The following is a 27,298-nucleotide window of genomic DNA, read 5'->3' as shown; positions in this document are numbered from 1 at the left end:
ATTTAAATGTCTTAATTTTTAATTACCCATCCTATTTTTTCTAACTGAATCAATCCTGTCCATTCAGGAATATTCTGGGAGCATGCACCCACCTGCAGTATCCATTGCAGTTCTCTGAAGTTTACGTTGACTTCCTTCTTACCCACATCAACCTTTTCTTATTGTTGCCTCTACTGGTTTCTTTGTGGTACCACGAACCAGGTCTCATCCTCCATTTAGCCACATTGGAAGACATGCTTGAATTCGCTCTTATGCTGTTCACTTTGCCACCTTTTATGTGTGCTGGGTTAGTGCTTCAGGACTAAGCTATGATGTGCCCTAACTCTGCCTTTATATGTTATACTTGGAAAAGAATGTCGTTAAGGTTCTGTATCACCTGGACAAGACTGATCCCTTTAGGACAATCTTATCTCTGTGAATTTGTGATTGCCCACATGTGATTGAACTTGAAGGCTCACAAACTTGATCGATCAACATTGTAAGGCTTAGCATACATTTTGTGAACAGGTATACATTCTAAGCTAATAGAGACTGTGTAAGAATGCAAATGCCATTTTAATGACTTAGAAATAGCATTAGGGAGAAGATTGTTTTCTCATCTCTTTGTAGGCTAGTCTATATAAGAAGCCAAATTATAATTATTTACTTGGTTTGTTGGATGATGTGCTGTGAAGATAATGGGCTGTGTACCCCTGACACTGTTGGTTTTTCTGCCTTAACTGTCCTCCCACTTCATATAGTCATCCACTGAATTAATCCGATAGACTAGAAGCTCCATGAAGACAGGGAATAAGCGATGCAGCATAAAGTAGGTATCTGTGTTAGTGTGCCTAGTACTCCCTTTCCTGGAAAGTCTCAGTGGAACTCTGCTGAATTCTGGACATGTCATCAGGTAGCCAAGCAGACTGCTTCTTCCTACGTTAGCGTACCCTGAAATGGCTAAGGTCATATTTTTTAATGGTTAAAAAAATGCATTTTATCTTGAGGTCATACTTGATCTTGGTGCACATGTATAATCTCTTGAGACATTTTAATAGGCTTGTATTTGATAAATTTGGTTTTTCTGAATTTCATTATCTGAATTTAATTGTAACTTAAGTTTTGTGGGTGTCTCAGAGTTGGCAAAATGCATCTCCCCTGAGGTTCATTTCTATTAGAATGTGACCAGAACTGATGTTTTCATTTTATTTTTCTCAGTACATATTTAAGTTTCATAGTTCATGATTTTTATATTTCCCCCTGTAATTTTGAGAGTTTTCTTAGGACCTAGAGTGTTTCAATGACTAAAGTGATTAAAATTCTAAGATCAACTTGTTTAGTAATCAAGTAACATTGCAAGTGTCATTCATTTATTCATATGTTCAAATTTAAAATTATTAAAATCAAAGATACAACTTAAGTTAAAATAGCACTTAATGTGATGGTCTACGACCAATGTGGAAGAATATCTGTTTATGGCTTTGTTCTCTGGTGAAAAAAGACGATTTCTAAGTACTTTTTTCATTAAAAGTTCAGGAGAAGGAATACTTTTCTTGTAAGTTATGATCAGAATTCAAATGCCATCTTAAAGCATAATAAATAAAAAATGAATAAATGAATTGAATGGCTTTAAGTAATTACTTTTGTATAATGCTTATTTAAAATTAATAACAAAATCTAAGTTAAGAATGTGACTAATGGGAATGCACTAAAGAAAGGTAATTTAAAACAGTAATTTTAAGTGTTTCTTACTTCAAAAAGGATGCATTGCTATAGAAAACTAGAAAGTACAAGACATAAAGAAGGAAAAAAAAATCCTACCATTCCAAGGAAGTATTAAGGTGGTTTTGATTTCAAAACAGCCTAGGGGCGCCTGGGTGGCTCGTGGGTTAAAGCCTCTGCCTTTGGCTCAGGTCATGATCCCAGGGTCCTGGGATCGAGCCCCACATCGGGCTCTCTGCCTGCCTCCCTGCCTACTTGTGATCTCCGTCTGTCAAATAAATTAAAAAAAAAAACAAAAACAACCTAAAAAGGTATTAAGAGAGTAAAACTAAAGTTTCTATAGCAGAAATGTTAACTGTGGCTTTTTCCGTTGTGTCAGTTTTGTGGAAGTCTAGAAACTAAAGATAGCAGGTGTCAGACTACTGTGGTCATGGGAAGAGATTGTGAGACTAATCCTGCTACTGTTAACTTGTCACTCAGTTCTAGGCTATATGAGACTAGGTTCACAAATGCTTTAAAAAATGGAAGAGCTATCAAAAAAGGCTTTCTTTGGAGAGAGTGGTGTCAGGGTGCTAAGGCATTATCTCTAACTCTTTGTGAGGGAATAAAGCCATATGGGTGGCCCTTTGAGAGAATTTCTCAGAAGTTGACTGCATCCCTTTCAATATGGGGACATGATGATTGGAAAATGACTCTATTTGCAAATGGTGGACTCTAAAGACAAGAGGCTGTGTTAGCTGCTCTGGTGGCAAAGCAAGTATAAAAAAGTAGACCTGCTTTTGGACCAAGTTAGACTTGTACCAAAACATCAATTGGATATGGACCTCTCAAAAAGTAGTTGGGTTTGAGAGATCTTAAGGGCTTCATCTAAGGGGACGACCTGCGATGACCCCAACACAGTCTATGAAGAGTAGACTTAGAAAACCCAGCAAATGACTCTCCGAGTTACCCACATATGCAAATGCTGCTTCTTGGGATGCTTATCAGCCCCAACTTGAGGACAGTGGCACCTGAGTATAACTGCGATATCCAAGGACAACAGTTTCCTGTATCTTACCTCTTCCCTCCCCACTGTTCTCTCAGCTCTGAAGGATTGGAGAAACCTGATGAGTTGAGATAATGGATTTGAAGAATTAGTTGGGAAAATAATGAAGTCCCATAGCTCCGTTCAGTACTATTTTCTGGTCTGAGTGATGGTCACACTGAGGAAGGGGAGGAACGTTAAGATTGAATTTTGTGATACTCTACTTGTTTTTTGAGATTAAAGAACTCCCTCGAACTCCCTCTTCCTTACTATGTTGGGTAAGTGATGTGAAATGTAGAGTTTTCTGAAGCAAAATAATCTTGAGGTGAATATTGTCAAGTACGTTAAATTCCAGAAATTGTGAGGAAAAAGATTGGGTATGTTGGTTAATATAACAACTAAAAATTTCCATATGGGTAGTGATGGGGAGAGAAAGGGAGTAAATATAAAAATTTAGAAGAAATAAAAAAAATGGAGTAAAATATTTGCTCTGTATCACTGCTGGGTAAAGAATACCTACAAATCATTAGGAAAAAGACGAATAACCCAATAGGAAAATTTTCACTTAATATGAATAGGCAATTTACCTAAGAAGAAACATAAATGGTGAATGGCTATTTGAAAAGACATTCAATCTCAATACGTAAATTAAAATCGGTGTGGAAAGCATTTTTCATCTGTCAAAATAGAAAAGCTAAACAGTATTGCTGACAGTAGTGTTTGGTGAAGGAGTAAAAATATATAGCAATGCAACTTTATTGTAGTATAATTTGGTAGTATTTAAATAAAAAACCGCTATACCCTAATGATCTAACAAACCCCACTATTTTGAATCTATTTGTATAACAATAAATTGAAAGTATAAAGCTGTACAAAGTGAGTCCTTGCAGCACTGTGTGAAATATCAAGAAACTTACCCCAAATTCCCATCACTGGAAAAGTGATGAATTTATAGCATATTCCTATAGCAATGGATATTACAGCCATTCAAATGAGCGCATTAGATATGACTTGGAAAGTTAGCTGATCAGGAAAAAAAAATAGAAGCAGGTGGATGGTACAAGTTTGTGTTTAAAGAAATTTTATACGTGTATATGTGAGTGAGTAGGTGGTCTATGTGTTCTCTACCCATTGAAAAGGAAATGCCTGATGGCTTCTCCTCAAACTTGCAAAAGCACTCACAGTGTCCTCTTAGGCTGTGGTTGGGGAAACTGAGGCAAGGACATCAATTTCCTTGTATACTTAAAAAGGTCTAGTGGGATTGTGGGTGACTTGTAGTTTTTGATGTTTTTGTGTATTTCTTAGGATAAACAGGTTTGGGTTTTTTTGGATCGAAAATGAAGAGGATGATATGGGGGGGAAAGAGGGAGGGCAACCATCAACCAGATTATATCCTACTTCTGGATGTAGTGAGACATGACCAATGAACTTCTGTGCTTGCCCCTTGACTTTTTTTTTTTTTTTTTTTTTGGCTATAGCAATCCATTCTATGCATAGGAAATTTGGGGAAGCTAATGTGTACAAGACAAGGTCTTTAGCACTTTTTGCTTTAATAGTGTAAAGAATACAATGGGATATGTGGGCTGTATGTGTGTAGTCAGGTGCTGGATTCTCGCCCACTGCACCGGGTGGAGAATGCATTCTACTCTGTCTTGGGGAGTTGGTGGGGGAGACCCTGGACTTGCATCAGTCCCCAGCTGGCATCTAAGCAACACCACAGACTACCGCTGCTGTGGCTTCCTTCTGCCAAGTCTTCTGCCTTGGTCCCAGAAATTGTCTTTTTAGAGGAATATTTCTTAGCAGAAACAAAATCTGATGTTGTTCCTGACAGAACACCATTTTTGTCTTGTTTACTAAGTCATTTTGCCACGGTGCAGATGGCCTGATAACATGGACCACATTTAAATTACAAAAATAAAAACAAATCGGCAGAGCTAATAGTGTGCCGTTTGCAAAGCTTTTAAATGTAACTTGGAATAGCGCACAGCTTCATTTTATACTCTTGGAGTAAATTGGCACTCATTTTATAATCACTTTTATTTGCAGACCTTAAGTTTTGGAAACATCTGGATAAATCGCTAAATAAATTCAATGTTCAGTTTGTGATCATTGCCAAATAGCGTTTATTAAGCCTTTACCTGCGTGTGACAATGCCGACCGCTGTAAATACCACACTAATTGAGATAGAACCTGGAGGCTCGATTCATGAGAGAGGTACATTATTACATTGAAGTATATGAAAATTCTTATTTATATTTGAAGTATTTCATGTGATTTTCCTGTGCCTTTAGGAGTTACTACTTAAACTGATTTTTTTTTTCCAACCTTAAAAATTAGGGGAGTAGATCTGATAACCTCCAAGTTACTTTCCATTTCTGACAGTTCTTTGGTTCCTGCTTTTACCAGGAAATGTCCCTCCAGTACAAACCCTGCTTTCGGAGCCATTTAGTTGAAAACTTGATGTCTTTATCTTAGTGTTTTCACTCAGTAATGTTTTCATTAAGTAACGTATAATCCTTACAGAAAAAATGTACAAACCGAAAAGAAGAAAATGAAAACCATAATTTCTTTGCCAGAGAGAAGGTTGTTAGCATTTTGGGTTACTTTTCTTCGAATCCTGCGAAAGGAAGTTGAGACTGTCAACCTCAAGATGCTTGTGAAGAGTAAATGAAATTCTGTGTGTTCCTGGGTGTGTGGTGTGTGGCATATATTTTAAGCATTCAGTAGTACATACTGATGATAGATGTGTTTTCTAGTAATTTTTAAAGTTTCGGTCTTATTTCTGATATTTCTTATTCTAATGCTATCTTGATAATGTTCCATCTGCTTTTATTCTGAGGCTTATGAGAGACCCTTAATAACTGTGACTTGTAGGAGGTAGTGTTAGTCAGTCTTCGAGAAAAATGCATTTGTCATCTAGTGTTTTCTGGTCTTCTCCATTTCAAGGAAAATTTTAGTGTTGGTATATATAAAAGGGATGTGTGACAGAACCCTTGGCTGTAGAGAACACCAGGGTGTATAGATTTTTCTCTGAAATTCATGAAATTGGTCATGGCATGCCGAAAATTAGTTCTCACATTATTGGTGTAAAGACATGGTTGAAAACTTACCAGTAAAGTTAGGTTAGTAAGGAGAGAAGAGTAGTAGAGACATGGTGAAAGCCTCTGTTAAGTGGGGAGAGGAGGAGAAACAAAGGCGAGGATTTTGTGAAGCTGCTCTAGCTAGATCTGCAGTTTTAGGTAGGATATAGGGCAGTCAAGAAGAATTAGACGGGATAGTGTTAGGGAGAGAAGTGCTCAGGTGGGAAAATAGAAGAGTCGTGCTTCAGGGAGATTGCTGGCTGGGCCCTGAGGTGAGGCCCAGAGATGAGGTATTCCTTGATGGTCACCGGTAAGAGAAACTCTTGATGGGGCAGGTAACCAAATCTGGGAGGGCCTAGGAGAAGTGGATGTAGTGAAGAAGTGGGATAGTGAGATTATACCATACTTGTCGATTTTGGTGGTGGTGATAAAGAAGAAAAATAGTAGCCTGGCAGGAAGCAGAACTGAGGGAGGTGAGCGTGGATATGGTTGAAGGGTTTGCGCATAAGAGGTGCTTGGACTAGACTGATGGTTTAGTGTTCTGTCTTAAAAATAAGGAAGCACACAGTTTTTGCTGTGTGGGCAACTGAGTAAAGCAAGAAGAATACTGATTTTCTTGGTAGAGGAAAATGGACTCAATACTGCCTAGTGTTGCTGTTTTCACAGAGGGAGGGGCAAAGTCATGTGTCAAGAGTAGGGCAGAGACAGTTTCAAAAAGAGCTGATGGCTTTTGACCAGGTATTAAAGGGATGGAACAGGAGTAAAAATATCTGAAAGCTATCTTGAGGGCCATTTGAGGCTAGGAAATAGAAACAAATACTAATGAAGAATAATGACTTCTAAATTCTGTTTCGTGAAAGAACCCTTTTTATAAAAATGTAGTCTTCCATGACACTCCCATCAAATTGCAGATAGAAGCATTAGTTTATCTTAGAGGCCATAGTTAATCCTCGTATGGTCAAGCTTGAGGCTCAGGTCCTGAAACCTAGAGGTCCAAGGGAACCTGTCCTGGGAGGAGACAAGTAGAATGCACAGAAAAGATGATCTAGATAAACTAGAACCTTGATAATCCCCTTCCTTTTGACTACGAATAGGCCAGAACAATCCCTATTGGGCAAGTAATGCCAATTCAAGGATCCTGAGGTCAAGGTTAGGCTGAGGAGCAGATGCCGGAAGATCAAGTCTGAAGCTGCAACACAAGCCTAGCAAACCACCACAGGAAGAAAACGTGTGGATCTGAAGGATTTGCGTTAAGGAAATGGTTCCCCAAGTCTGGGGAGCAAAAGCACTGGAGCATAGGAGGTTAATATTGCCTGGTTGATTTTCAGCTTGTTTTCATACATCAATTGGGCCATTGCAGACAGATAACAGAGTGTGGAGTGATGTGTGTGTGTGTGTGTGTGTGTGTGTGTGTATGTGTATGTATGTATGTGTGTGTGTATGTTCTCAGGGTACGCGAGGTCTGGTGGCTAAAGGGAAATGCTTCTTCTGGAATCGTGGGTGGCTTTTTTGGGAGGAGGGTACTGGAAAGCTTTCTCAAGATCCCACTTTACAGGTGCTGCTCGCAGCACCTGTGATTCAGTGACTCTGTCGTTGGCTTTGAGGTTGGCTTCTAAAGCTCAGGGAATGAGTTGCAAGTAGCTTCATTGACTATTGGGTAAATAGGTAAATCGAGTGTGAGCATTTATTGTAACTTCCTAGAGCTCTCGAGAGGGGTTCATGGATTGATTTTTGCCTCAGATTCACATTCTTTCATGAATCCTTCTTTTGCTGACCTGTTCGGTGAGCCTGCATGTCTGATTGTTTCTTTCCTCCAAATGTGAGATGATCTCAGCACAGACTATTTGGGTCAGCAAAAGGTTGATAAAAATTTTCTCTTATGTAGTTGTTACCCAATGGTTATTATGTAGTCCATTTTTTTTTCTCTTTAAATTTTAAGAAGGTAGAAGGGCATCTGGGTGGGCAGTTAGTTAAGCATCCACCTCTTGGTTTCAGCTCAGGTCGTGATCTCAGGGTTGTGAGCCCCCTGAGTGGGGGCTCCTTGCTTAGCAGGGAGTCTACTTGAGATTCTTCTCCTCTCCTTCTGCACCACCCCCTGCCTCCTCCTCATGCTTTCTCTCTTTATCTAAAATGAAGTAAATCTGAAAAGACAAAACAAAACAAAACAAAACAAAAAAACAAAAATGAAAGAAACATAGAATTATGTAGGAATAAAGCTATTAGGAATCTGGGTTTTAAAATGAGAACAAACATGTAAAATTATAAGTACTTTCTAAAATTAAGTACTAGCCATCATATCCATAGTTTGTGAAACCGGGTATCTGGAAGTAAAGCTTCTCTCACTTCTGGTATAAAAATATAGAACATTTTAAAGGATAAAAATTGTGTGAAATTGTGTGTTAAGAAAACGACACATTTGTCAAACGGAAACTCTAAGTGTATTATTACCATAGTTCTTAAGAGTAATTTAAATAATACTGTCAATTATACGTAAGTCTCAAAAGCATTAGCTATTGTGCATTAAGAAATAATTAGATTTCATTTTTCTTAAACCATGTAGTGATATTTTCTTTGTATAAACATGTGGAGACTTAGGAACACTGACATGGGTGGCGAGAATGGGGAATAATTTATATAGTGCTGATTTTTTTTTTTTTCCTGGTACATGCATAAAACCTGCAGGGTATCAAATGTAGCAATTCATTTGGGAGAGTACATCACAGTGTTAGTCAGACCTGTGCTGGCTCAGTTATGGAAGCCCAGTTTGAACTACCTTGAGCAAAAGAGGCAATTTGTTGACTTCTACCTGGAAGAGAAGGGATAAGTAGACTGAGGGTCCAAAGCCAGGAATTTTTCCCTTCTTCCCTCAGCCTCTGGATGTTGGTGTCTTCACCCTGACTACAGCACGGCTTTCTCCAAGAAATGGGAACCTTGCAGCTATAAGAGAAAACAAAGGCATAATTAATTGTTAAAGCTAAAACCACTTGTTTAACAAACCTCATAGGCAAGAGACAAATAATCCTGTAAAAAAATAGATTTCTAGTGGTTTTGACAAGAGATTAATACCTATATCCTAGAATGAGCTTTTATGAATTGCTAGGAAAAAAAAATCAATAGAAAAATGGACTAAGGGTCTGAAAAGACTATTCAAGAAGAAGAAATTAAATAAATACAAATATCTGTAGTTGTGGATATTCAAACTAACACTTTATACCCATTTTATACCCATTGCATATTTAAAATTTTTGTATTTACTTGAGAGAGAGAGAGAGCGAGAGAGCTGTATGTGGGCTCTATCCCAAGACTTGGGGATCATGACTTGAGCCAAAGGCAGACTTTTTTTTTTTTTTTTTTTTTTTTTTATTTATTTGAGAGAGAGAGACAGTGAGAGAGAGCATGAGCGAGGAGAAGGTCAGAGAGCGAAGCAGACTCCCCATGGAGCTGGGAGCCCGATGTGGGACTCGATCCCGGGACTCCAGGATCACGCCCTGAGCCGAAGGCAGTCGTCCAACCAACTGCGCCACCCAGGCGTCCCCAAAGGCAGACATTTAACAGACTGAACCACCCAGGTGCACCTCCTCCCTCACCCCACCACTGCCATTGCATATTTTACTATTCTAGTGGCAGTGTGGGGGAAAAGTACCTTCATACGTGGCTGGTGGAACTGTACTATGATACAGCATTTTGAAAAGCTATCTGAAATGTCTATGAAAAAGAAGAAATGTACATGCTTTTTGACCCAGGTTTTCCACTTCTGGGATTCTATGAAATAGAAATAAAAGCACCAATAGATGAGGACATTGCACAAAGGTGTGTTTTCTTCAGTAGTAGTTACTATGTTAAAAACTTGGAAACAGAAGGGAATAGGTAAATAAATTACCTGTATCTTTGAATATTCTGCCAATATTAAAAAGAATGAATTAGAATAATACTAGATAATTTGAGAAACTTCCATGTGTTATAAACCAGAAAAGATGCAGAGAATTATATAAGATGATGCCATCAAAAAATAAACTCTTTAGCTGTATAATTGTTTATGTGTGTGAATATATAGGATTATGTGTGCCTGGGTTAAAATATGGAAAGGTACATACCAGACTTTTTACATGAATTGCCTTACAATAAGAAGGGGGATATAGTAGCTAGGTCAAAGAAAAAAAATCACTTTTATGGGTTTATGAAACATATTTTTTATATAAATATAAATTGTGTATATCACATTTATTTAAATTATATATTAAATATATATACACATACACACAAATGAATAAAGAAGTTAAATGAGTTTCCAGAATGAAGAAAACCATATTAAAAGGGCAATACAATTTTGGTTACACTAAAAAAAAAAAAACTATTAAGAGATTATAGAATGCCACATTTTAATTCTGCTCAAACTGAAGTAATTGAGAAACATTGAAGAACCCTAACCTGTGGGCATAAACTGAAGATGGCAAATAGATTTACTGTGAAGGAAATAAACTTGAGGTAATTCCTTATTCAATCTGATATTTCCTTCTCCTAACAAGAGATCTGCTATTTATATATCTGGCATGTAATGAATGTTGGTTGAAGATAGTTGTGTATAAGCCTTATTAAACAGTGTATGTGTATATAAAATCAGACCATATATATATATTACATTTAACAAATACTGGTTGAGTAAATGTATTGAAGGCTGTTAACTGAAAGAGAAATGGACCTTCAGGAAGAAAATATTTAAAACGCAGTCTAGAATACCAGTTACATACATATAATCATATAACTCTTCAGGAAGGAGCTTAAATTCATTGACATTTGATACATTTTGGTTAACTTGGTACTTCATGTGGTGATGGGGATAAGTTGGGATTGGTGGTTGAGCAACTGAAAAGGAGTATAAGCCATCGCCAACTGAAGATGAGATTTGTCTTAGCTTTTTAAGTGATTTCAGTACAGACGGCTTTGTGCCATTCCAATTTATACAAAAACCATGACACACCCAAACACAGGGGTTGTGTCATTGCCCTCATTCCTCTATCCCAACCTGGAAGGTGGTACAGGCACATGACGTTATCGGAGGATTGATTTCTGACTACAGCATATGCTGTACACAAATCAGTCTAGCACGATGTACTGTGCATTAGGTGTTCTAGAGCTGGTTTGCCTCTCAGTGATTGAAACTGGCCTCCAGGGAGTATTTTCATAGATAGAGATTGGCAAATGCTACCAAAAAGTTCTTTTTCCTGAGAGGCGGCTGTGAAACACTTTCCAGCAATATCATTTAATTTAATTATGAATCAAGACCTGTGTCATGGTGACTAAAAATTGGAAAACAAATTCTACATTTCAGAGTTTAGTTGTGATTTTTATCAAGAATTAGTAAGTAGGACATACAAAATAGGGTATTTGCTTTTTAAAAGTATTCAATTTTATTTTGATATTTAATAATTAGGGAATATGTAAATTTCTGCAGACGATCATCAGAATTATCATTCTGAAATACATCATTTAAACGATGATTAAGCAGTGCCTCCAGGATCATGTAATTCCTCTTTGGTTTTTGGAAAGATACTTAATTCCACAAGCCCTCCCTACCCTCCAGCCTTATACCTGAATTTGGGCAGGGTTTTTTTTTTTTTTTTTTTTTTAAATTAGATCTTATTTATTTATTTGACAGAGAGAGAGACACAGTGATAGAGGGAACACAAGCAGGGAGAGTGGAACAGGGAGATGCAGGCCTCCTGCTGAGAGCCAAGAGCCGGATTCAGGGCTGGATCCTAGGACCCTGGGATCATGACCTGAGCCAAAGGCAGACGGACGCTTAACAACGGAGCCACCCAGGCGCCCTTGTGCAGTTCTTTATAGAGAATCTCTTTTTGTTGCTTAAAGCTGTGGTGAATGGGCATTTCTCTCCTCCTGAGTTAGCAGTGATCTGGGTAGTTAATGACAGCCTATTTATAAACCACTCTGAGAATTTAAGATCAAATCCAGAGATGAAAAACATGTTGACAGCTTGACAAAGGGCGTGCCTCTTGAGTCATGATCTTTACATTGAGTCCTTCCGGGATGAGATGAGTAGAAATAGTAGATGAATGAAATTCTTTAATCTCCTTCATATATTCATATCCCCCCCAACCCGTAAACAAGTATTTTGTGTCAGGCCCTGTTCAAGGCTGTAGGGATAACTGTGATAAACAGAGCCGACAGTAAGTACCCCTGCTCTAGTGTAGCCTACATTTTAGTGGAGGAAACAGATGTATAATAAAAATATAAGACCAGGTCTGGGAACACAAAGAATTTGTATTTTTTTTTTTTTTTACTGTTAAGGCCTTTGTTCAAGTTCTTCCATAGTACTATAGAGCTTGACATTTGACCCTTTGATCTTTTCTGCTATGACAGGTGTCCTTATTTATCCATGTGACTCAGGAAGGGGGCGGTGCTTGTAGATATAGGAATGTGAAGTGTTTGAAGAGAAGTACACTGAATAACTAGTCTGGGCAGTGATGATTCAGAAACTACCCTGGAAGGGAAGGTATTACCCCCAAATTGGTAAAAATCCCACGAGAGCATTTCCAAAGCTTAATAGGGATTTTTGCTTGTTTTGTTCATGATTTGTAATGTGTGAATCACTGCTGGTATTGGAGAGCAGCTCAGCAGATACTGTTGAAGGAATGGGTGTAACTACATTGCTTTAACCAACTGCCCTAATGTGGTTTGATCAAGATGGGATTTAAAAAAATTTGTTAAACTGGTTTTTGAGCTCCTATTTTCTGCAGTGCATACAAAGATGAGCCCAACATTTATCTTATTTTCAATGAGGTTTTAAATCTGCTAGGCGTCAAATTATCTATCTATATATATATAGTCTGCTAAAAGAAGCTAGAAGTAACTAACGCACAATAAGAGAAATAAACCTTAAAGTGGGAATTGGGAGGTTAAGATCATCTCCTGCTGAGGTGAGAGAAGAAGTTTCCATGTGGAGTGGCATCCAGCAGGATTGAACAGGTAGGGATGGAACGTAGGGATGTGGAAGGCTGCTGGAATCACATCAGCAAAGATGTATTTTATGTGTGGGAAACCATGATGTGCATCTGTGCATTGGAAGTTGTTTATTTTGTCCAGAGCGAGGTTCCTTTCAAAGAGAACAGTAGGATATGAGGCTGAAAAAGCAGGTTTGGAAATATTTTTTTTCCTCCCCTACCGGAGCACTGAATATTTTTGAGGAGAGTGGGATGGTTAGAGAGAGGCTCCTTTGTGTCTGTTAACAGGAGAAACCGTTCTCCCTCTTTTGTCTTTTAAGCGCCTTGGAGATAGAACATGTTAGGTCTCCTTGTGCGAGACGAACACACTTTTGTGCCCAACTCTAGTAACACTTTCCAGCTGTTTCTTTCTTCTTTTTTTTCGATTTGTTATTTCTGTTTTTTTTTTTTTTTTTAAAGGTTATAATAAAACTGAGAAGATGAAATCTTTCTTACAGGTTCACTTGAACTGGCCTTGTGTCTCTAACCTCATAGGCTCATGTCTCTGTCTTCCTCACTGTTGCCCTAGGATCTTTCTGACACACAGCTTTTTGGTATTTGATTTCCAATTAGGCAGTGGCTTCCTGTTAGCTGTGAGCTAAAGTTGGCTTCCTTTGGGGTGAGGTAGGCACCGTCCACATTCTGGTACCCGCGTGTTTTGTGCCTTCTTCGTCTTCACTCCCTGCACCATCTGTAATGTAGCCATCTAGTTCTAAAGTGCCCCATCTCTTTCACCTTGTTTTGCCCGTGTTGTATGTGGAATCCTTTCCACTCCCATCTCCTAACACCCAGTTCTTGAATTACTTTTACTGGAGCACTACCTTCTCTGATATCCTGGGTGACACTTGGGACTTGCCCCCCTTTCTGCCCACCAAGAATGGATTCCCATCCAGGTTCCCCAACCTTGTAACTGTTCAGGTGCTCTTTCTGAAGTTGATGACTGCCTCAGGGACAGAATTTTCTCTTACTAGTTTCTGAGTCCCGCTATTGACCATAGTGGTTGGTCCACAATAGATCCTTCTCAGCATGTTTATTGACGGACTTGTTAGATGGGTAGGTAGGTTTTACCAGACACCTTAGAAACTATGAACTTGTAACATTGTTACCATGAGACTGTAAAAGTTTTTAAACTTAGCATTTTTGAATGCTCTTGGCAGGAGCATAGTAGTTGAATAAATTTAGAGCCATTAACTTTTTTGTCCTCTCATTCTGGGAGATAGAAATATGAGACAGTTTTAGCTTTTGTGTGTAAGTACTTTGTTATAAGGTAGAACACAGATGAACAATTAACTCCTTTTTGTTGGACTTCAGTTGCTTCTCCTCATTTTGATCAATTTGCTAATTCATGTTGCTTCCTCACTAAACAACTCTCCAGACTGTGGGTCCCTCCTTTGCTCTATAAAATTGGACAGCTTTAAAAATAGTTAAGTAAAGAGGAATATATGATTTTCTGTGACAAAAATCACATAATACACGTAAATTGCAAGTGTATTTCAATTTCACAGCTTTGTCCACTCTGTAAGAACTGGGAACATTTGACATTGAGGGAAACAGAAGCCAAAGTGCCACAGCTGATCATAGTGGGATGTGATTCCGACCCCAAGATCTTGTGTTTTCCTCTCTACTATTTTTTTGGTCCCATATTTAGCTGTTATATATATATTTTAAAGATTATTTGAGAGAGAAAGAGAGAAAAAGAAAGAGCAAGGGCACCCACTAGTTTTGGGGGTGGGAAGGGACAGAGGCAGAGGGAGAAGCAGGCCCCCCGTTGAGCAGGGAGCTTGATGTCTGGCTTGATCCCAGGACCCTGGGATCATGACCTGAGCCGAAGGCCAATGAGTAACTGACTGAGCCACCCAGGCACCCCTATATAATATATTTTAAATATTTTATTTATTTGACAGAAAGAGAGAGTATAAGCAGTGGGGAGAGGCAGAGGGAGAAGCAGACTTCTTGCTGAGCAAGGAGCCTGATGCGGGATTCAATTCCAGGACCCTGGGATTGTTAGGTCCGTTATTAAATGAAACGAGACTGAGAAAAAGTGAAAGTTATTTAAAGCTTTATTCTGTGCCAAGCATTAGAAGTCAGTCAGGGCCACCTCTGAAGAGAGCGACCCCTCTCAGCCTCACAGACTAACTTTTATAGAGCAAAAGCCTGGCCACATAGGTGGCCAATGAGATTGTAACATTGTATAGTCATGTTAGGCCACATGCAGGTGGCCAGTTGAATTACAATTTACCCTTTAGTAGCTGTTTGAATTAACCTATTACTCTGGTCAGAACTGGCGCTGCTCAAGTTTGGCACCCAAAAGGTGGGGTTTACATTCTTTGGTGGTCAGGGAGATAGTATGTGCACTTTACTGATTGGATGTTTTCACCTGGCCTGAATGGTCCTTGTATTCTGGGCTCTGTTATTAGGAACTGGCCGACCATATTTTACTGGTTTCCCAGACTTGCTTCTAAGTAAGTTTCTCAAGGGGGCGGGGGCAGGGTCAGTTTAGGTTTTACTGCACAAACAACAAAATGGCTTTTTAACCAAGATGGAGTCACTCTGGCTAAATAAGTCCTTACAGAATCACGAACTGAGTTAAAGGCAGATGTTTAACTGACTGAGCCACCCAGGGATCCCTCATGTTAACTACATTAAGAACAATCTGACGAATGTTACATTTTGTGCTGTTGTATATTGATTTTTTTTTTTTTTTAGTTTAGATTTGTAGGTTGGTATGTGTATATGAAGAAGTTGGTTTTCTTCTATAAACCAAGAAAAGGGAAAAAAAAGGCTTATACTGTAAATATAACAATGACACTTGAAAGTACTCAGAATTGTGGATGCAAATAATTGCAATTACCTGGAGGGACTGAAAAACAAATTGCCTGATTTTAAAGACTGGAACAGCTGGTGTTTTCTTACCTCCTTCCCCCCTTCTTTTTTGGTAAATGCCCAATGAAGTTTTGTTGTTTTTCTTCTTATATAAACATAATCAACACAATAAAGAAGATAATGAACCAATGACTAAGAGCATCAGCACATTTTTTTACTCTGTTCAGATGTGCCAAATAGATCTTTATCCTTCAGTGAACCATCAAATAGAGGCTGGCAAATTAGAACATCCATGTTTATTTAATCAGCTTCCCCCACCCAACTTTTTTCCTTTTATTTTTTATTTTTTTTTAGTTTTAAAGTGCAATTTGTTGTTTAGGTCGAACTAAACATTTTCTAGTTTTAAAAGGTATGTTGAAGATGCTAAATATAAACCAGTGGCTTCATTTGACAACCTGTATCTTGTTTCATTTAATTTTATTTTCAGCAAGAAAATATCACATTCACTGTAAGACCTTTTAAATGGCATGCTTTGAAACCCAAAGATTTGAAAGGACTTCAGCTCGAATGTAACTGTGTAAGCTTAGAAATGGAATGAAGCATAAAAATTAGTCAATTTGAATAGGGATTTTAAGTACTTTTAAATGAAATTTATATAATACAGTTGACAAATCTTTAGTTACTGCTGGATAAAACAACAGAATAAACACATGCGTGTAACCAGTACCCAGCTGGGGCAGTGGGACACTGTTGGCCTGCGTGCAGCTCCTAGCCCTTCTGCTTCCTTCTCTTCAAGATAACTGCCGACTTCTAAGACGACCAGTTTTCTGTTTTATAAATGTCTTGTAAAACTTTTGTTTTTTTTTTTTTTTGGTGGAAAAATCTACATAATACAAAATTCACCATTTTTAAGCATACAATCCATTACATTTAGTTTCTTAACCATTTTTAAATGTACAATCCATTACATTTAGTTTCTTCACAGTGGTGTGCATCACCACGGTCTAGTTCCAGTACCTTTCTGTCAGCCCCAATGGAAAACCCCTGCCCTTGAAGCAGTTACTCCATATCCTTCCCTCTTGCCTATAGAAACCAATGGGAACCCCTTCAAACTGGTTCCTCTTACCTTTGGCACATCCTTACCGTTCTTTGAGCACTGCTTACCATCTTGTGAAAAATCTTCCAAGGTCCTCCTGTAATGTTCTAGCCCCAGCCCTGGAATCAGTTCTTTGTCCAAGGAATAGTTTATTTTAGTGGAGAATGCTGTTTAGAAATCAGGTCTTCTAATGGGCACGTACACACACACACACACACCATGCATGCATACACATATACACACACATATGTAGATGTTCATATGTTTATATGTAAACATATATAATATGTAAACATATATATATAACATATATATATATACACATATATATATGTAAACGTGTGTGTGTATTTGGAAATTGCATATATCTATGTATATTAAGTATAAATATATAGCAAACCTATAGTCTGTGTGTACACACATCCATTTTATATCTATTTTTTTAATTTTTTAGCTAGCTATATCGAAATACCCCTCAAACCACAAGTTTATACGGTTTCTTTTGATTTTTATATTCTAGCTGATTTCTCTGCAATAAATATCTATTTGAAATACAATTAGGTTCACTTATTTGGATTCATCTTACTTTAGGATTTTCTTCCTATTCTCTTTGATAGTATTTTTTCCTTTCTGAGTATATGGAAAAGCGAAAGTCAGAACATACACAGAGGTAGACTCAAAGCATTATCACTTACCTTCTCTCTTAGGTGTTCTACTCTGTCTTACCTGTTATATTCCCATTTGCTCCCTGAAGGTACACAATCTCATGAATGTTCCCGATTATTTCATCCTGCTTTTTATAAAATAAACAGATGTTTATTTTCTAATACCTTTTCATAAACACAGTTATTAAATTCTTTGCTAATTTTTCCACTTCCAACTTTATCACGAAAATCATTTCGTAAGCTTCAGCAATACCCTTTTTCTTTTTTATAACTGCATGTAATGGTTCATGCCATGTGTTCTGGTGTGTGGCTTCTATTCTCTGGCTATGGGTGGAAGCAGTTGACTGTTAACTGTTAACAGTACATCCTTTTTTTTTATTTTTTTAAAGATTTTATTTATTTATTTGACAGACAGAGATCACAAGCAGACAGAGAGGCAGGCAGAGAGAGGGAGAGGAGGAAGCAGGCTCCCTGCAGAGCAGAGAGCCCAATGCGGGACTCGATCCCAGGACCCTGAGATCATGACCTGAGCCGAAGGCAGCGGCTTAACCCACTGAGCCACCCAGGCGCCCTAACAGTACATCCTTTTGAGGTTTAAAAGCTAAAAGAAGGGGCACCTGGGTAGCTCAGTCGTTAAGCGGTGTTAAGCAGGGTCCTGGGATCGAGCCCCACATCGGGCTCCCTGCTCAGCCGGAAGCCTGCTTCTCCCTCTCCCACTCCCTCTGCTTCTGTTCCCTCTCTAGTTGTGTCTCTCTCTGTCAAATAAATAAATAAAAATCTAAAACAAAAATAAAAATGAAAATTAAAAAAGCTAAAAGAACAGGGGCACTTGGGCTCAGTTGTTTAAGTGTCAGGCTCTTGATTTTGGCTCAGGTCATGGTCTCAGGGTCATGAGATTGAGTCCTGTGCTGGGCGGGGAGCTTTCTTAAGATTCTGTCTCTTCTTCTCTCATCAACATCTCTCTCTCTCTCCTTCTCTCTTCAACATCCCTACCTTGTCCTGCCTGTGTCCTCTCGGTCTTAAAAAAAACAAAACAAAACAAACAAAAACCTAAAATAAAACAAAACTAAAAGAACGCCTCAGTTCTGGTTATGGTAACCAGGCGGAAGTGCTATAATAGCAGGATATCGCATTCAACAGTTGAAGAAAACTTCTTAGATAAACCAAATAGTCTAAAAATTCAAGTGTCCTATTGAAGGCAATGGCTAATGTCAGTATGCTTTCCTGTGAATACCAGGAATGTTGATGCTAGTTAGGTATTGATGGATAATAGGACTGTAACGTGCTGAATTTCTTTTATTACTTCAGGCTCATTTCTGAGTTGCTAAAATTAGTGTTGGATCAATCTGGTTTCTTTTTTTAATCACTTTTTTTTTATAAGATGTACTTGATAATTCTAAACGTTTAACATGTGCTGTTTTTAATGTATACTAAAAGCAGCCTCCAAAATTATAGGCAGAGCTCTTGGTACATAATGGTGCTCATTAAGTGTTTATGGAAAAAATATAATAACTCCTAAAAGGATCTCTTTGCTAAACTTTTTTTTGGTTGGTGAACGCCCCTTTCTGCACTACTTTTCATTGCTTGTAGTTGTCTACTATGAGTTTGCATAATATCCTCTCTGAATAACAGATTTTATTGGTACTGGAGCTCTGTTGGGGTTGTAAATGTTCTGAAAACAAGTAATTCATAGAGCAATGACAGCTTAGTGTTTCTGTTGATCAGTGACATTAGAGATGCTAGAAATCATTTGAAAAATGCAAGAAAATTGTTGCAATGCATTTTAATAGTAATATACATGATAGTAATTTAGATTATAATTACCCCCTTGGCAACAACTGTGCTTACCCTTATTTTGCACAGTGCTGACTCTGCAGTTTTCTTAAAATACTGTCATTATCGGTGCAAACTATTTCTTTAAATAGTCTCCACATTTCATATTATCTTATTTATCTCTGCTAGTCTCATCACCTAAATTAGGTACCAAGAATACAGGAGTTACAATGCTAAAGAGAAACTGAGACAGTTAACTTCTAGTTACTGATGTACAGAGACAAAGGGGCACACACTCCCCTCCCCCACAGTTAAGACTGTGTGTGTGTGTGTGTGCGCGCGTGCACGTGGTACGCATATGCACGCACACACACTTATATCACTAGGAGAACTTAGGCTTTTTGACTCCTTTACCATCACATTGTTGGGAATTTTTTGTTCTTTGCAGAATCTTTTGTTCTTTACCTGCTAAAAATTACAAAGTGAATGTCATGGAGAGGGATCTGGAGTCTAATAACTGCATATAAAAATCAGTTAAGGTTTTAATGCTTTCTTACAATCCCTCCAGTTTTAAGTTTTTAACCACTAGAGGTTATATATTTTGGGTCAGGTTAAATAGAACATGCTGATTTTTCCTTATGGGTTTAGGTGTTAGCGACTGTTACCTGCCATTGAGGAGGTAGTATAGGATATTTGGGTACAGGCTACATTCTGGGAGGAATAGGGTATGATTTAATGAGTTTAGTAATAGTTTGTAATGATTGTAGTTGTGTGCAAGAATATAATTTCTAACTTCTGTGATGTCTTGGGTAACGTAGGCAAACTTGCTTAAAACAACTGTGATGTATTAGACATTCTACTAGGACTAAAAGTTGATTGTCCTCACCCACATATACCTTAGGGGGTGTCCTCTTCCTACAGAGCGTGCAGACTTTCTAGGGACAGCTTTTTTGACTACCTTTGTAATTAGGTCATCATTAAAGGGCGGAGTCTCCATGCTTGTGAGGGAATCATTCAATATTGAAAAAGTTCTTTAATACTTTCTACTGGTAACTGGAAAGGAGATATATTTTTAATTTATTATAGAAACGGTATTTCAAATTCTGCAAACAAGTTAATGAAATAGGATAATGGAGAAACTTAGTGAACAGGTCTGATACCTGAACGGAGATGAAATACAGTCATGGGCATAGGTACAAAAATGACTACCATTACCTTGAATAGTACGTAGCAAAAGGAGGAATATTTGGTTTTAGAAATACAGAAATTGTGAAGGAAGTATGTGATGAAAGTACGTATTTTTTTTAATACCGTATTACTTTTTGTACCTTAGAATACATTTAATAAGAATCTGACAAGGGAAATGTTATGTACTTTTCTATCTTGCATTTGGTATTTCAGAATAAAATTTACTAGGGGATTAAAAGATTTAAAAATTATGTTGGATAAATAGCCTTCTAATTTTTGTGATGTCAGGCAGACATTCTTATCTCACTAATGTGTTTTGATACCACAGGGGATAAAGCTTTCTAAGTATTTTCATCTTCATGGCTAATGGAATCAGAGATAGGCAGATGTGAGTGTCCTTCCTCTCTCTCCCTACTTCCTGTTTCCTTTGAAGTTCTGTAAAATGAAAGAAACACAAGAAGAGCTGCACTTAAAAGGAATATTTCTGATTATCCATATATCCTATTTCTCCCCACAATTTCATTTCTTATGTACCTGTATGTTGATAGTACTCTAATAAAAGGGAGAAATCCTGCCAAAAGCTGATCACCCAATTATCTGGTCTACTTCCTATGTCTTTAATTTGAGATCTTCCTTTTTAAGTGTTCTTTCTTCCAGAAATCTTTTCGGGTGACTTATCTTCCTCTCCTCTTTTGTTTTAATCCTTAGTCTATGCATACCTTCGATTTTATTACAACCTTTCATTCATTCATTCACTGAATGCCAGGCATATTCTGAGGGACTGACGGCATAGTCATGACTTAGGTGGCAGAAGATGCTGTCCTAGTGGATGCATTTCAGTGGAGAAGGCCTCACACAAAGAGGTGCTGGCATGTACTGACAGACTCCTTAGTCGTAGCTCCCTTCTTATTCATATGGCTCCAAAGCCTTTGCTTTTCCTCCTGCTACTACTGCTGTCCTGCTATCATCATTCACTTAGAGGATCCATCCAACATTTCCATCCTCTCATTCCTCAAATTTCTCAGTTCCAACAGTCTTTGTTTTTCTACCCAATCTCAACCACTCAGTGCCTCGGGTTAAGATACCACCTATAAATAGGGTCTACAAACTTTCTTGAGCATTCTTGATTTTTCCTCGTACTTACTATTCTCACTGTAAGAATTCCATAACCTTTTTAGAATGGCTGATCCACTGACTCTACCATTTATTTGTATCCATTGCCTTCTAACAGCCATGCCCTTCTTTTTTTATTGACCTGTTTTATTGACTCTGTTGTTACCTTGAGTAATAATCTGTTCGTTTGCCTCTCGGTCCATATAAACCCTGTCCTTGGTTAAACTCAACTACCTGTTTCCTCTGCCTTTGCATCTCTGCATAGCCTGCATCTGGGAATAAGGATGCAGCAACACTGACTAGTGTTTTCTGAATGACCGCAGTCGACAGGTAAGCCTGTAACCCCACCACATGGCTCTTGTCAGTGCACTTCGTGACTTTCTGAAAAAGATTTCAGACCTTTTCTTCTATCTCCAACTCTGCGTCCTCACTTTTAGCTGATTATATTGCTATTTCTATCCCCATGAAGGTGGATGCAATCAGAAGAGAACTTTCACACCTCATTTCCTGATCACCAGGTCTAACAGTCTGCCTGAATCTTTCCTCTTCATCTCTGCTTTGGCTTTTCTTACAGTGCTAGACCTTACTGGTGACAGTGTAAAATCAACCCTTCCTCTTGTATCCTAGGTCACATCCTGTGTCATCTGCTTTAGTTTTTTGTTTATTTGTTTCTTGTCCTGCATACGTACCTACTTTTGCTTTTGGCTTTCTTTTCTCTCTTTTTCTTTCTTTCTTTCTTTCTTTATAAAGGTTTTAGTTATTTATTTCACAGAGATCACAAGCAGGCAGAGAGGCAGGCAGAAAGAACAGCGTGTGGAGTAGGAAAGCAGACTCCCTGCTGAGCAGAAAGCCCGATGTGGGGCTTGATCCCAGGACCCTGAGATCATGACCTGAGCCGAAGGCAGAGGCTTAACCCACTGTGCCACCCAGGCGCCCCCATATGTACCTGCCTTATGCATTATCAGTTGCTTTCCCCCTGCTTGGTTATTCCCATCAGCATGCAAACATGGTGTGGTTCCAACCTCCCCACGCCCCCCAAAAATCCCACTGTAGGTTCCCTTCCAGCTGCTGCCCCCATTCTTTGCTCTCCTTTATGGGAAATCTACTCAGAGGAGTTGTTCATTCTTCTTGCTTTCCCCTTGATCTTTTGACCAGGTTTATCCCCAATCTATGACTCATGCCACTGTTGACAGGGTCTCAATGAGCAAGTGGATGGCAGTACTGCTCACTCAGTTGTTAAGACCAAAAAACTTTGGCATCATCTTTGAATTTAGCTTCTTTCACACCTCACCTCCAGACTCTCAGCTAGTCTTGTCTGATCTAACTTCATATTGCGCCGATCTCATGGCTTCTGTCACTGGCTCCTTATACTAGGCTGCTGTCAACTCTTGACCAGACAGTATGCTAGCCCTCTTATTGGTCATCTTGTTTCACATTTTACTACTCACAGTCTGTTGCCACACAGTAGCTGGAACAATCTTTTAGAAGTGTTTGATTTTAATAGACCTTAAATTTTATCTGCTGGGTATCTTCCAGTAGCTTTCCATCCACTCAGAATAAAATCCAAAGCCCTCAACATGGTGTGTAAGACTCATTAGGGACTGGCAAATTTTTGTATGAAATGGCCTGACAGTAAACATTTCAGGCTTTGTAAGTCACCCAGGGTTTCAGTTACTTGTACTGGTGTCCCTGTTTTGACTTCCTGTTCTTCCTTTTTATAAGCTTTTAAAAATGTAAGAAATACTCTTAACTCTAGAGTCCTATAAAAACATTTGGCACTCAGGCTGCAGTTTGTCTGTCCCCTACCTCTGGGACCAGACACCAGCCCTGCATCAGGTTCTCTGCTTAGCAGGGAGCCTGCTACCCCCACCCCCGTTTCTCTGCCTACTTTTGATCTCTCTCTCTTTCTGTCAGATAAATAAATAAATAAATAAATAAATAAAATTGATGAGTCCACTGTTCTGTATATATTTAAAGGGAACAGCCAAACTTTCGGTCAAAGAGGCAATACCATTTTACATTTCCTTCGGTAGTATAGGTGAGTTTTAGGTGCTTTACATCCTCCCCATTCTTGGAGGTGTGCAGTGATATTCCGTTTGTGGGTTTTTTTGTTTTGTTTTGTTTTTTGTTTTTCTTTTTTAAATTTACCTTCTGGTTTTAAACTGAATTTCCCTGGTGACAAATATCTTGAACATTATTTAATGTCATTACTGGCCATTCATATATCTTTTTTGGGGGAAGTCTTTTGATCATTTTTTAATTGGGCTGTTTTATTTGTACTGAGTTGTAGGACTTCATTAAATGTTCTGAATACAGATTTTTATGCAATACATTTATTGTTGGGAGAGACAGTCTGCCATGGGCCCTGAGTATCCCTGTATATTTATTCTGGTTACCCCAAGAAGACAAGGCCCAACTGCTCCTTACCCAAACCATTTCTCAGTGTGGGGTTTGCAGTGAGCTGCCTTGAGAGGTAGTTAGGTCTTCTTGTAGACAGTGAGCAGACTTGTTATTAGTCAGTAAAACACTGGGGAGTCCCCCACGCTTAGTATCCTATAATGCAATGCACTCCATGTGTAGGCATCCGTCAGGGAGGCCTGTGATGCCCCTGTGGGATGTGGGGGGTTGGAGAACCAGTAGACACGTAATCAAGTCCTTTGTCTCTAACCTAGGACTCCTGTGTTTTCTGCCAGCACTAACAAACCATAATGGGCTAACGTAGCTTTTTATGTAGAGTTAAGTCTCATTTTGCACACTTCTTAGTTTGTACTGCAGATATTTTCTCCTAGTCTGTGGTTTACTTTTCATGGTCTTAACGAAACTATCTTAAGAGTTGCTTGCAAAGCAGAAGGTTGAAATTTTGATGAAGTCTAATTTATCGATTTTATAGTTAATGCCATTTGTCCTAAGAAATCTTTGCCTTCCTGAAAGTAGTGAAGATTGTCATCTATGTTTTCTTGTAGACATTAAATTTTAGCTTGTACATTTAGATCCAAGGTCTAGGTTCACTTTCTCTCATTTGGATGTCCAGTTCTTCCAGTACTATTTGTTGAGGAGACTCTTGCCCCATTGAATTACATTAACACTGTTGTTGAAAGTCATCGACCATGTAGGAGCAAGTGTATTTCTGGAGTCTGTTCTATTGATACCATTCTAGCTTGATTACAGTAGCTTTATAGTAAGTCTTGAAATCAGAGGAAATCCCCCCAACTTTATTCTTCTAAATTATTCTATTTTAGGTTTCCTGCATTTCAGTATATATTTTATTTCCATATAAATTTTAGAAGCTGCTTTTTAGTTTCTGCAAAACTTACTGATATTTCAGTGGTGAATGCATCGAATATAAAGATTGTTCTTCAGAAAATGTATTTCTAAACAATGTCTTTAAAATATCAAGTCTTCTGTTGGCATGTCATGAACCTGGCATAACATCATTTATTTAGGTTACCTTTAATACCTCCTCACCACGTTTTGTACTTCTTAGAATATAAGTATTTCTCTTCTTTTTTTAGAAATTTTCCTGAGTATTTTGTGAGGGCTCTTTTAATGCTACTAAAAATGAGAATTAGTAAAATTTTATTTCCCCAATGTGAGTAGTATTTAGAAATAAAATTAGTTTGAGCTTTTATTCTGTGATCTTGCTAAATTCATGTAGACGATTTCATTTGCAAATAGGCAGTTTTACTACTTCTTTTCTAAACTGTCTATTGTCATTGCCTTACCACACTAGCTAGTATCTCCAGTATAATACTGAACAGGAATGGTAAGAGCCAAGATGTTTCTTGTGTTCTTGCTTTTAGGGGAACCAAAGTGTTGTTTTAACCAACATGGGAATTATAGTAGCTGGAAGATTTTATGAATGGGGGTATATGATATTCTATTTTATATCATGAAACAAACTAAAGAATTATTAAATTCAGTTATCCAACAATCTCTGAATCTCCTAGAACTTCCATTTCATGGAATTGACCTCTTTTGGCTCAACTGACTTTACCTTTAACTATAGTCAGATGGTGGAAGAGTACAAATTCTAATGTTTTAAGATGACTAAATCATTACCTTTCATAATAGAAGTCAAAGGTAATACTGAAAACTTATAAGTTTAAAGAGAGCAGAGTAAACATCTGATTTAGACATTAAGTAGCTATCAGAAGAAAGTTAAGGGAATGAAATTGATTGTCTCTGAAAGATAGGGTTAAGTGGTGGGGCAGGAGACTGCTTTTTTATTTTATTTTTTCAAATTCATTTACTGCTTTTTATTCTTACGTTTAAAAAGTATTGATGAGATGGTCTTACCCATTTATTGTTGAAGGGAACCAAGTTGATCACATCAGTTTTGGTTTGTTTTGAACCCCTCTCCCCTCCATCATCATTTCAATGATAAATTCAGAGTACTGAATCAAATACTACAACTATCAAGTACTCCAAAAAGATCATCTGGTTTAACTTCTGTTGGCATACATTTGGATTAAAAATATTGGCCTGATAGTGTGCACATGAAGCTTGAAAAATTAAGATACCAAGAAATTTTGCTAAGCAACCTACATGTCCAATGATACTGGTCTAAATTAGGTAAGTAATTAAGTATGTTAATAGTCTCTAGGCAGGAAAAAAAAATTCATTGAAGATGCTAGGATGTGTTTATGAAACATGACTAAAAATAAAAGTAGCCTATGGAACAGTGTGTGTGCTATAATATTTTTGAAAGTAAAGTACAGGTATTTATGAATGTATATGGGATATTATGTACATATTCTTATATGAGGAAAAAAACACCTCAATACCAAATATTCATTTTGGGGCTTTTTTGTTTTCCCTATTGCTTTTTTGTTTTCCAGATTTTCTGTGTTGAACACGTAATACATAATTTAAAGCAGGAAAAGATGCTGATAAACACTATGTCAGGACAAGTTAAATATATTCTCTTTAATGATACATAATGTAATCACTGATTTTTTTTTAAAGTACTTATTTTCACCATTTCAGTTCCGCTTTCCACTTTATTTTCTTTATTCTGAGATTTGCTTATAATTTTCTTTAGTAAATTACCACATTGCTGTTGATGAAAACCATCAGTCTTTCCCATGCCAATTTGTTTTGCATTATTGGGAAAGTTTCCTTGGACAATATTATGGCAAACTAATAATAAGAAAGAAAAAAAAAAGCATCTAATTTCCTGCCATCCCTACTAACCTGCTTTTGAACATGTATTAATTCCTTCACCTTGGATGTATAATCTGTAATTGACATAGATACAATTCCGGACTTGACTGTTTGTTCATCATGCTCATCATTTTCCATCTGGAATGTCTTTGTGTCTTCTTAACGGGTCTTCTGATGCTACTGATCTGAGAATAAAAGTCAAAGTTCCTTTGGTGGCCTGTGAGGTTACAGTTTCTTCCATCACAGCTTTTCAGTTACCAGTATGCATGTTTCTCTCTCCTTCAGATCTTTACTCTAATATTCAAGTTTGAGGCCTTCAAATTTTTCTGTAAGTCTTTCTGTGAGCACACCATTTGCAATTGCCAACCGCCTCCTGGGCTCCTTAATCCTCTTCTCTGCTTTTGTTTTTCTGGAGCACTTTCTACTAGCCACAAAACAACTATTTTAACTGCTTATTTCCTTTATTGTCTGCCTGGGTTTCTTCTCCATGGAGAAGAAAGCTCCATGCATCTAGGGATTTTTATCCCTTGTTTACTATTTTCTGTGTAATGCTTAGAACAGTGTCTGGCACTTAGTAAGCATTAAATATTGCCTGATGAGTGAACTCCAACTCTTACAATCTGCCAGAGTTAGCCTTCCAATACTGCCCTGGATAACTAATTGGAGAGCGGTGC

General features: G+C 37.9%; 1 protein-coding gene across 2 annotated transcripts in view; it reads left to right on the top strand.

The window, feature by feature from the left end:
• DIAPH3 (diaphanous related formin 3) overlaps positions 1–27,298 on the top strand; it is a 512,938-nt gene that overhangs the window by 97,693 nt on the left and 387,947 nt on the right. The gene's annotated exons all lie outside the window — the stretch shown is intronic.

Source organism: Neovison vison, chromosome 5 (assembly GCF_020171115.1).
Source record: "Neovison vison isolate M4711 chromosome 5, ASM_NN_V1, whole genome shotgun sequence".
Classification (NCBI taxonomy): Eukaryota; Metazoa; Chordata; class Mammalia; order Carnivora; family Mustelidae; genus Neogale; species Neogale vison.
The sequence above is the reverse complement of the archived record's forward strand: the minus strand, read 5'-3'. Positions and strand labels throughout refer to the sequence as shown.